The sequence below is a fragment of the Myotis nattereri genome, assembly GCF_964212035.1.
Source record: "Myotis nattereri genome assembly, chromosome: 6".
In the NCBI taxonomy this organism is placed as follows: Eukaryota; Metazoa; Chordata; class Mammalia; order Chiroptera; family Vespertilionidae; genus Myotis; species Myotis nattereri.
The window spans coordinates 16,438,117-16,447,828 of NC_138081.1; positions in this window are offsets into that span (position 1 = coordinate 16,438,117).

Consider the following 9,712-nt stretch of genomic DNA (forward strand, 5'->3'; position numbering starts at 1 on the left):
TATTCCCATTTTTCTGATGTGAAACTAAAACACAGAGAGGTTAACTGACTTGCCCGATGTCACACAGCTTAAAACTAACAAGAATGGGCCCTGGCTGGTTGAGAGCGGCATCCCATGCACCTAAAGGTCGTTGGTCAGATGGATGTTTCTCTCTCGCATTGATGTTTCTTTTTCTCCTCCTCCCTTCTTCTCTCTCTAAAACCAATAAAAACATATTTAAAAGCAAACAAACAAGGAAGGACCTAAACTCAGTCTATCAAGTTCACATTCTTACCCCTACATTGTACTGCCTCTCTGAGGCTGAGGGATGGGCGTGTGTCGAGCCAAAAGACCGAGGTATAACAAAGAACCATTTAGTTCAAAACAGCTCCCTGCAGTAAGTATTTACAGAACAGCAACTTCCTGGCCAATAAATGTAATGGAAGCCACACATACCACTTGAAACTTTTCAGTCGCCACATTAAAAAGGCAGAGAGAAACAGGTGAAATTAATTTCATACTTAACCCAATATGTCCAAAATATTATCGTTTAAATATGTCATCTATCTAAAAGTTATTGAGATATTTTATATTTATTTTTTCATATCTGAGTTTCTGTTTCCTTCTAAATCGGAAGTAGCTGGTGGCTACTGTTTTGGACAGTGCCGCTGAGAGAGTAAGGGAAGGGGGCACTGGGCCCACTCTCTGTCCAGGGTGCCAGCACCTTCTTTCCCTCCTCCCCTCTGAGGGCTTGAGCTCTGGGCCCCCTCCCTTCAACCCCCACCCCAGTCTTCCTTCTAGTTCTCCAGCCTCCCAGCACTCCAGATGGCAGCAGGAAGTCGTGGGAGGTGAAAAGGCAGCTAAATCTGGGGCTGAAGACAGAAGAGAGAGGATGTATCTGGGGCTGGGGAACCCTCCCCGCTTTCGTGCACTCCTGCCCGCTGCCCTGAGACTGCAGACAGAAAAGGGGCTGCCCAGCACACAGCAGCTCCTCCAGGCGGCCTCCCCGCAGCTCTGCTCCCCGGCCTGGGGCCCGAGGAGTGCCGGGTGGGAAGGAACACTCTGAACCGGCCAAGGTTTCCTGGGCAGATGGAGGAGACCAGATGGCGCTCCCCAGCCCGCCAGGCATCTCGAGGAGGAAGAGCCTGGCTGTGCCTGTCCATGAGTGAGACAGAGAAAAAGAGGAGGAGAAGGAAGGGGGGCTGTCGGGGAGATAGCTCTGTATTTGTGACACCCTTATGCAAATCACATGCAAAGTCACAGACTGGGTCCGGAATTGTGGAGTCACCAGCTGGGGCTTTCTGGGTAAGGGCCCCTCGGAGGGTGTGGCCAGGAGGGTGCTGCTTGAGAGGCAGCACATGACTTTGCATTTCTGGCTTTGCCGGTGATGTGACCTTTGGCCAAGTTACTTAACCTGTCTGAGTTCCAGTCTCCTCATCTTCCTATGCAGGCATTGTGGGGATTGGTCTAAAACATTTGACTAGTATGGATAATATTGGATAATATTTAGTTTCACATCAGGAAAAGGGCCCTGGAGGGCGAAGGCACGAGGAAGGACAGGGTCCTAGGCTGCGGAGAGGACACCCTGGACACCCGAGAGGGGACCTTGGAGTGCGGCCCTTCCCTATCTCCAGGCGGCAGTGGCTGCGTTCAGGGCTGGATGGAAGGACAGAGAGCCAGAGAGGAGGACAGACAGCAGACCGGCCCTGTTCCTGCTAGCTCCGCCTCTGGGCTCCCTGAAGCACTCCTGCATTCCCCTCAGGCCCAGTGCATCCCTGGCAGCACCCCCACGGGAGCAGGGCCCAGCCTGGCAGGGGAAGCCCCAGGGACTGGCGGGCGTTGCCCTGGAGCCGGCTCTCCAGGCGTCACTCACTGTACCGTCAGGCCTCGCCGTCCTGGGAGGCCACGTGTTGGGCAACCCCACCCAGCCCGGGCCCGGGCGGGCACCCTGAGGAACTGGGTGGGCCCAGCCGCATGGACTAATGCCTCGCTGTCTCAGGACCCGGCCTTTCTTCCTGAGGTCTGGCCCTAACCTCTCTCACTGCGGTTTGGAGCCTGCAGCCTCCCCTGGGCAGGACACTGCAGGAGGAGTCCCAGGGTGGGTCCCAGAGCCCGGAGCCCCCGCCAGAAAGGAAAGGGCCGGTCAGCCTCCATGGGCTCCGCACCCATGGCTGGGGTTAAACAGCGCCCCTACCGTCCCGTGTTCACAGAAACCTCCGTATGCCACCGAGTCTGATGTCACTTGAAAGGCAAATGTGGAAACCATTGCCCTCATAGTAAGGTCAGAGTTGATTGTTTTCACTTAGTAACTTCTTGAGTTTTCAAAAAAAAGATATTACAAAAATATTTTTGGCAAGCAAATTACTTCCCAACACAAAGGATTCTTCTAAGGAGAGTTTTAGTTCCAGATGATTTTTAAAAAATCTACTATTAAAAACGAATAAAATATAAAACAAAGTATATTTAAAAAGATATGAACAAACTCCTTGCCTGCCTGTTATTAATGTTACAAAGATGAAATAAGGTGTGGCCCCTCCCTGGCAGGTGGTGACCTTGACCCCTGCCCTCTCAACCACCACAAGGCTGCCACCCTCTTGGCTCCCCTCCCACCTCTCTCTTCATTCTTTCCCAAAGTCTCCGGCGCAGGCTCCCTCCTCTGCCCACTCCTGGGTGAGGTTCCTCGGGGTTCTGCCTACTCGCCCTGCCTCACTCCTGTTGATGGATCGCAGGCCCACTGGCCTGCCTCCCAGCCCCCTCAAACTCAACTGCCCCCCAAGAGAAGTCGGTGCCTCCTCCAAACCAATCCTCCTCCTGGCACCCTACCTCGCCATCCAGATGCCTGAACCGGAAGCCGGGAGTCGCCACTCTTCTCCTGCCCCCGACATCTGGTTACTGTTGGAGCCCCTCGGCGCTGCCTCCCAACCCAGCATCCATAATCTCCCTCCTGCTGCTGCCTCAGCCTGGACCTCAGACCTCGCTGCCTGCCTGGATGGATGGTAGCTTCAGCTGCCCAGCACCTGGGTCTGCATCCAGGGTGGTCCCCTCACATCTGGCCTCCCCACAGCTGCCAATGCAGGCCTCCCCACTGCGCGCTGGTACAGCTCAGCTTCCTCAGCTCAGCAGAGGAGGCACTCTGCCACTGGACGCTCTCTGCCTCTGGCACACATCAGCTCGTTCATGCTGCCCAGCCTTTGCTCATGCTGTTCCTTCTGCTTGGAATGCCTTTCCCCCGCCCTCCCCCCCATTTCAGCTCAGGAAGCAGGGGTGCTTTGGGGCCTGAGCTCAAGCACCTCTTTCTCCAACACCTTTCAGCCTTTCTTGTCACTCCCTTTATCAGACCCCCAGCACCTGTGTCACTTCAGCGATCTGATTGACCCCTCTCCCCCCACAGCCACACTAGACTGTGAGCTCCTCAGGGGGCAGGGACTGCTCGCTACTCATTTTGATCCCTGGTCCCTAGCCAGTGTGAGGTCTGCGGTAGGTGAGGCAGCTGTTGTTTGGGGCTGCCCTAGCCCTTCTGATAATAGATTCTGGCCCATAGGAGTATTCTATATCAGTCAGAGCGATTGGCTCAGGGTGGCCACCTGCTGCAAGCCAATCAGAGTCCTCCTTGGGTTTGTCCAAGCGGAAGCAGACAGAAAGACATAGGGACCCCTTACTGAAGGCAGCTATTTCCCTTCCCAAGGAAAGGCCCTGTCTGCAGCAGGGGCAGGGGGCCAGGTGGAGACCAGCAGGAGTGCGCGGTGACAGAGAGCACCTGGCGACCTTCAGTCCCCAGTCCCAGTCCCGGAGGCCCCAGAACTGCCCGATTCCTTAACCGTTCCTTCAATTCTGAGACCTAACTCAGTCTTCTGACAAGTCCTTTTTGCTGAAGATGGGAGCTGGGTTTCTGCCCCTTTCTGGGCAAAGGGTCCTGGTTCTGACCCTTTTGATAGGTTCACCATTTGGTGAATTAAATTACGGGAAAAATCCTAAATCAGTAGATGAAATATTTCAATGGGATGGCCGAAAAGGGCCAAAGGCCCCCAGGTTATTATACTCAGGGCCTGACATCTAACTCCTGTGGCCTTTCCCCCTGAAAGTCCTGAGCCTCCAGTCTTGCCGCCCATCTCTCCAGCCATAGGACAGTATCCGCAACTAACAGCTGCTGGGCACTTCACAGCCACCAGCTCCTTTCAGAGCTCTTCTCTCGCCCGAGTCTTACAAGCACTCTACATGGAGGCAGGGCAGGCTTCGTGGCCCCATTCTGCTGATGAGTAAACTGAGGACCAGACCTGGAAACGACCGGCCCTGGGACATCCTGGAGGGCTGGAGCCAGGGCCTGCGGGCAGGCTGCTGCCTCTAAGCCCAGGCACTGCTCTTTCACAGGCACCCCTCCCCCACACTTCCCTCCTCTCCGCTCAGAAAGGAGGAGGCACATTCACTGGGAAGCAGGGCTCCTACCTTCACCCAGTGAGCAGCTGTTGCGGAGGGCCTCCCAGGCGGGGAGAGCAACCAGGCCGTGGCACCCTACTGTGGGAATTTCAGGCCCCTAACTTAAGGCTCTCATCCCTGTTACATTAAAATGCACTTCCCTCGCCGAAACCGGTTTGGCTCAGTGGATAGAGCATCGGCCTGCGGACTGAAAGGTCCCAGGTTCGATTCCGGTCAAGGGCATGTACCTGGGCTGCGGGCACATCCCCAGTAGGAGATGTGCAGGAGGCAGCTGATCGATGTTTCTCTCTCATCGATGTTTCTAACTCTCTATCTCTCTCCCTTCCTCTCTGTAAAAAATCAATAAAATATAGAAAGAAAAAAAAATAAAGGTTCTGTTAAAAAAAAAAAAAGAAAAAAAAATGCACTTCCCTCACTCATTTGTGGAATATAGAGAACAACATAGACTGATGAACAGGGACAGATCCAAAGACAGAGAAACAGCAATCAGACTATTAATCCCCAGAGAGAAAGTAGGGGAGGGCGGGGGTAAGGGGAAGAGATCAACCAAAGGACTTGTATGCATGCATACAAGCCAAACCAATGGACATGGACAACAGGGGGATGGGAGCATGAGTGGGGGCGGGGGAGGATGGGGGTTAATAGGGGGGGGATGAGGACACATTTGTAATTCCTTAACTAATAAAGAATTTAAAGATAAAAAATAAAATGCACTTCCCCCCTCAATGAAACGAAATCTTAATGTTACATACCTGTGTGTATATTCATATGCTAACCTTGAGCTGCCTTTTAAAAATGTACCTCATCATTTTAGGTCAAACATGGTAAATTATGAAACATATTCTGACACTAATGTTGCAAATGTTAAAAAATATAGAAGTCACTTGATATATTATTATTCAGATAGTGTACAGAAATTATTTATCTTCTTATCAGTCATCCACGCCTCAGTGTGAATGAGTTTCAGATCCCAAAACAAAGTTAGGATGGGGGGGGAGGGGCAGAGAATGTACCGCTGAGAGGACAAAAGGTGGGGAGGGCTCACAGGACGAGAGGCAGGAGACCTGAGATAACTTCACCTCACAGGGTGGCCTTCATCGGGCCTGGGCCACCAGTGTTCAGCGGAGAGTGGTGGTAGGTGGCGCTGTCTTCCCTGGAAGCTTGCAGGGATGGGTAGACACGCATTAGCCAGGAGCCCCCAAGGGCCCACAGAGGATAGCCCCAGCCCAGGCGTGGCTCAATGACTGAGCATCAACCTATGAGCCAGGAGGTCATGGTTCGATTCCCGGTCAGGGCACATGCCCGGGTTTCAGGCTCCATCCCCAGTAGGGGGTGTGCAGGCGGCAGCCTACCAATGATTCCCTCTCATCATTGATGTTTCTCTCTCTCTCTTCTTCTCCCTTCCTCTCTCTCTAGAAATTTTAAAAAGAGGATAGCCCCAGAGGATAGTCACCTTACCCTGGAGCCTTCTACCCTGGGAACCCACAGGCAGGCAGAGAACCCCAGTTTGAAGGCTGGAAGCGTGTTCAAGACTCTGGTCCTTCTCCGGGGCAGGAATCCTCTCTGACATTCCAGAGAAGGTTGGGCCACCAGCACAAAGTGCCTCTTGTGCCACCATCGGGCGTCCTCATCTAAGGGCACACCTGCCCTTGGGTGAGGAGAGTGGGGACATGCCCAGTGACCTTTCATCTCCTGGAGCCTGTCTCATGGGCCTGTTGGGCTTCCCATGCTATGCCTCTCGCATCCATCCAACCCAGCCCAGGACCACAATCCCTGGAGAAAGGCTAATCCTCCTCCTCCCAGGCCCCCACCCTGGAACCACATTCAGGCCATAACTCAGAGCTAGGTGTTAAGATCTGCCTTCTACAGGTAATGTAAGTGATGAGATGCCCCGGTTTGGCCAGGCTGTCCTTATTTTCGATGGCAGTTTGGCGGACAAGCGCTCTGGGAGCCATGGCCTTGCCTATGCAGACAAGGACTTGCAGGCTCAGTAGTATGCGCACAGCGGGAGGCAGTGCAGCGGCTGGCCAAGGACTCAGGGGTTACACCGCCTGAGGTCAAACCACCCTGCCCCCAGCATCTGAGAGACCTTGGGCAAGTCACTTCACCCCACCAAGCCCCATTTCTTTCTCTGTCGATGGGGATGGTAATTCCTACTTCACAGGATTATCCGGAGGATGAAGGAGCTAATGTGCATGAGGCATTTCATATAGTGCTGGCCTTAGAGACACATGCTAGACATTAAAATGAAGATGTCAGATGTCTGACCCTAATTTACTGAATCTTCAGATTTATTGTGGAGGATGATGATTGTTGTTATAACATCATTAGCCCCATTTCACAAGGGAGGAAACAGGCACTTGGAAAGATTAAGTAACTTGCTACACTTCACACAGCTAGCGAGTGGAGAAGCTAAGGTTTGCGTTGATGTCTGTTTGAAACGAAGCTCTTTTACTTCCATGAACAAAAGCATAACAGATAGTGAGATGTTGGGGCTGCTTCCTAAATGCCCCAGGCTGGTCATACACAGCTTAGGGGCTGAAGGGTGCAAGACAATGATCCAGTTCTGTGGAAAGAGCCTGTGCCTGAAGTGATGTAGGCGGTGAGGGAAACTGGGCCGTTCCGGTCAGCACCAGAAGGGGGACCCCCACCCTCCACGCTGGTGACAAGATGAGGGAGCTCACGAGTCAGGGAAAGTGGGAGGTCCACAGGGCAAGCGCTGTGGATGACCGGTCTGGGGCATTGCGGAAGCCGGCCCACGAATTCTACAAGAATCCTGCAGCACTGTGCTCTCCTGCCCACAGCTCTCGCTGCCCGGACATTCTTCACAGACCCCGGGCCCACAGCTTGACTCCCTAGCACGTTCCCTTTCTCAGAGGCGGTCTCGAACCTTCTCCATCCTCTGCAGTCCCCAGTTAAATCTAACCTCTTGGGCAGAGGCTCCTCGCACCTGCTCACATGGGCAAGTTGCAGATGCTGGAGGAAGCCATCTCCCCTTCCTGCTCCTCACGCCCCTGGTCCAGCTGTCCTCCCCTCCCTTCCTCTGGGCAGCTGCGGCCTCTGGCCCTCTGCAGGCCCATGAGCACCTCTGTGCCCCGGACACTGTCCCGAACACTCTGATGGGCTACCTGTCCCAGCCCTCCATTGGGCCCCCAGTGCTCCTCCCACTGCTCTTGTGCTTCGAGCGCCATCAAACCCAGCCTCTCCTGCGGCCCGGGTGGCTGTCCTCAGGGCCCTGGGCTTTTGTGTACATGTCCCCATCTTTTCCATGCCCACCACTCAGACCCGATCGCAGGCCAGGTCACTCCCGAATTCCTGTTTGAGAATCCCCAATTAGTGGTGCCACTAAAGAGGGCAAAAGGTTCCTCTGACGAGCGCAGGCCCAGCCTGCTTGGTCTCTGGCCAGTGAAACAGCACACTGATCACCCCCTGGGCCTGCAGCCTCTTTCACTCCTGCCACTTAGGTCTGTAGTCTCAAAAAGAACCCAGTGGTCTCTCTCCCCTCCCCGCATCCCTACAGGCGGCTCAGACACCCTATGGGGTAGCTCAGCACCAAAGGTCAGAGAGGCCCTCCCCCAACGCCTAGGGTGCAGAGGCCCAGGTCTCCCCGAGGTAACCAAGGGAAACCAGCCCTGCTGTGAGAAGGAGGGGGTGCGGAAGCTCCTGGACCTGGGGGGGGGGGGGGTTGCAGCCCAAGGGAGCGGGGTGGGGGTCAGCCTCTCTGAGAAGACTGGGGTCCTTATGTCTGCTCTCCTCCGTGCCCTACCCGATGCCCCACTTTCCCCTTCCTCCTCATGGAACCCCCTCCCTTTACTTGCAAACCCTAAGCCTCTGGGCCAGCTTGAAGAGACTGTGGTGGGGGAGGGGGCACGGGTCCCACCTCAAATGGGTGGGGGCAGGAGGTCTGTAGTTACAGACCGGCCCTCCCCTGCCACGCGAAATGTGGGAGCCCAGGCTGGGGCCGCCCGCGGGCTTTGGGCCCGGGGGAGGGGGGCTGAGGGCGCCCCGTGGGCGGGAATGGGGGCAGGGAGAGTTCAGCCTGATATGGGAGATCCGGGGTGGAGGGTCCTCTCTCCCGGAGGTCGCCTCACCGACTCCCGGTCCCCAGGCACTCGCCGTTCCGCAGGCTCCCGCGCGGTCTGCGCCGGTCGTTAGGGACGCCGCACGTCTCCAGGGGGCGGGTCCAGGGCCGGTGAGCACACGTGCGTGCCCCCCGCGCGCGCAGTCTCCACCGGGCGCCTGGCGGGCGCGCAGGGCTGCCTTTTGCTGGTTGTCATTATGCGCCGAGGCACCGGGTGACGCAAGGAGGTTCTGGCTAACGCGCTGTGTGCGGCCAGGGTGCGGGCAGAGGAACCTGGCCCTGGGGCATGCCTTGTGCTTCTGGGGGACATGTTTAGGAGCGGGTGGGCTTTTGCGGGGGAAGGTGAGGAGTGCGAGGCCCGGCAGGGCTCCTGGACCGCAGTGCCCTTCCTTCTTGGTACCTTTTGTGTAGAGATGGGGTGGGGTAGCGGGAGTTAGGCAGAAGCATCAGCAGTCAGAATCTTCTGGAAGATGAGAGTGAAGGGCACCGCAGAGCTGTGGGCTGCCGCACCCTGCAGAGTGGCCCTTCCCCCTTCTCTAAGAGGGAACAGGCTGATGTCTGGCACTGGGCAGGAAGGTCCAGCCGCCACAGCACCCCTCACACAGCTCTAAGCCTGACTCCCCCCGCCCCCCGCCCCGCATGTGGTGCCCTGAGGGGCATGGGTGACTAACTCCAGGGGGGTGGCTAGGAAGAAAAAGACATTGTCCTTCAGGAGAGGAGCGGCAACCAGGGTGGTGGGAAGTTTCACAGGGAGGTGGAGCTCTGCTTTAGTTTCATGTCCTTTTTTAAAATTATTATGATTTGATTTCAGAGAGGAAGAGAGGAATAGAAACATCTCTATTGATTGTTTCTATAGGAGAATCATTGCTCAATTGCCTCCTGCACCCCCCTACTGGGGGTCAAGCCCACAACCCAGGCACGTGCCGGAACAATCGTGACCTCCTGGTTCATGGGTCCACGCTCAACCACTGAGCCACATGGGCCAGGTTAATTATGTCTTTTTGTTGTTAATCCTCACCCAAAGATATGGATTAACAACATTGATTTTTAGAGAAAGTGGAAGGGAGGCTGGGGAGACACAGGGAGAGAAACATCGATGGGTTGCCTCTCCTGACCGGGGCTGGGGATCAAGCCTGCAACTGAGGTACGTGCCCTTGACCGGAATTGAACCTGGGACCCTTCAGTCCACTGGCTGACGCTCTATCCCAGGGGTCCTCA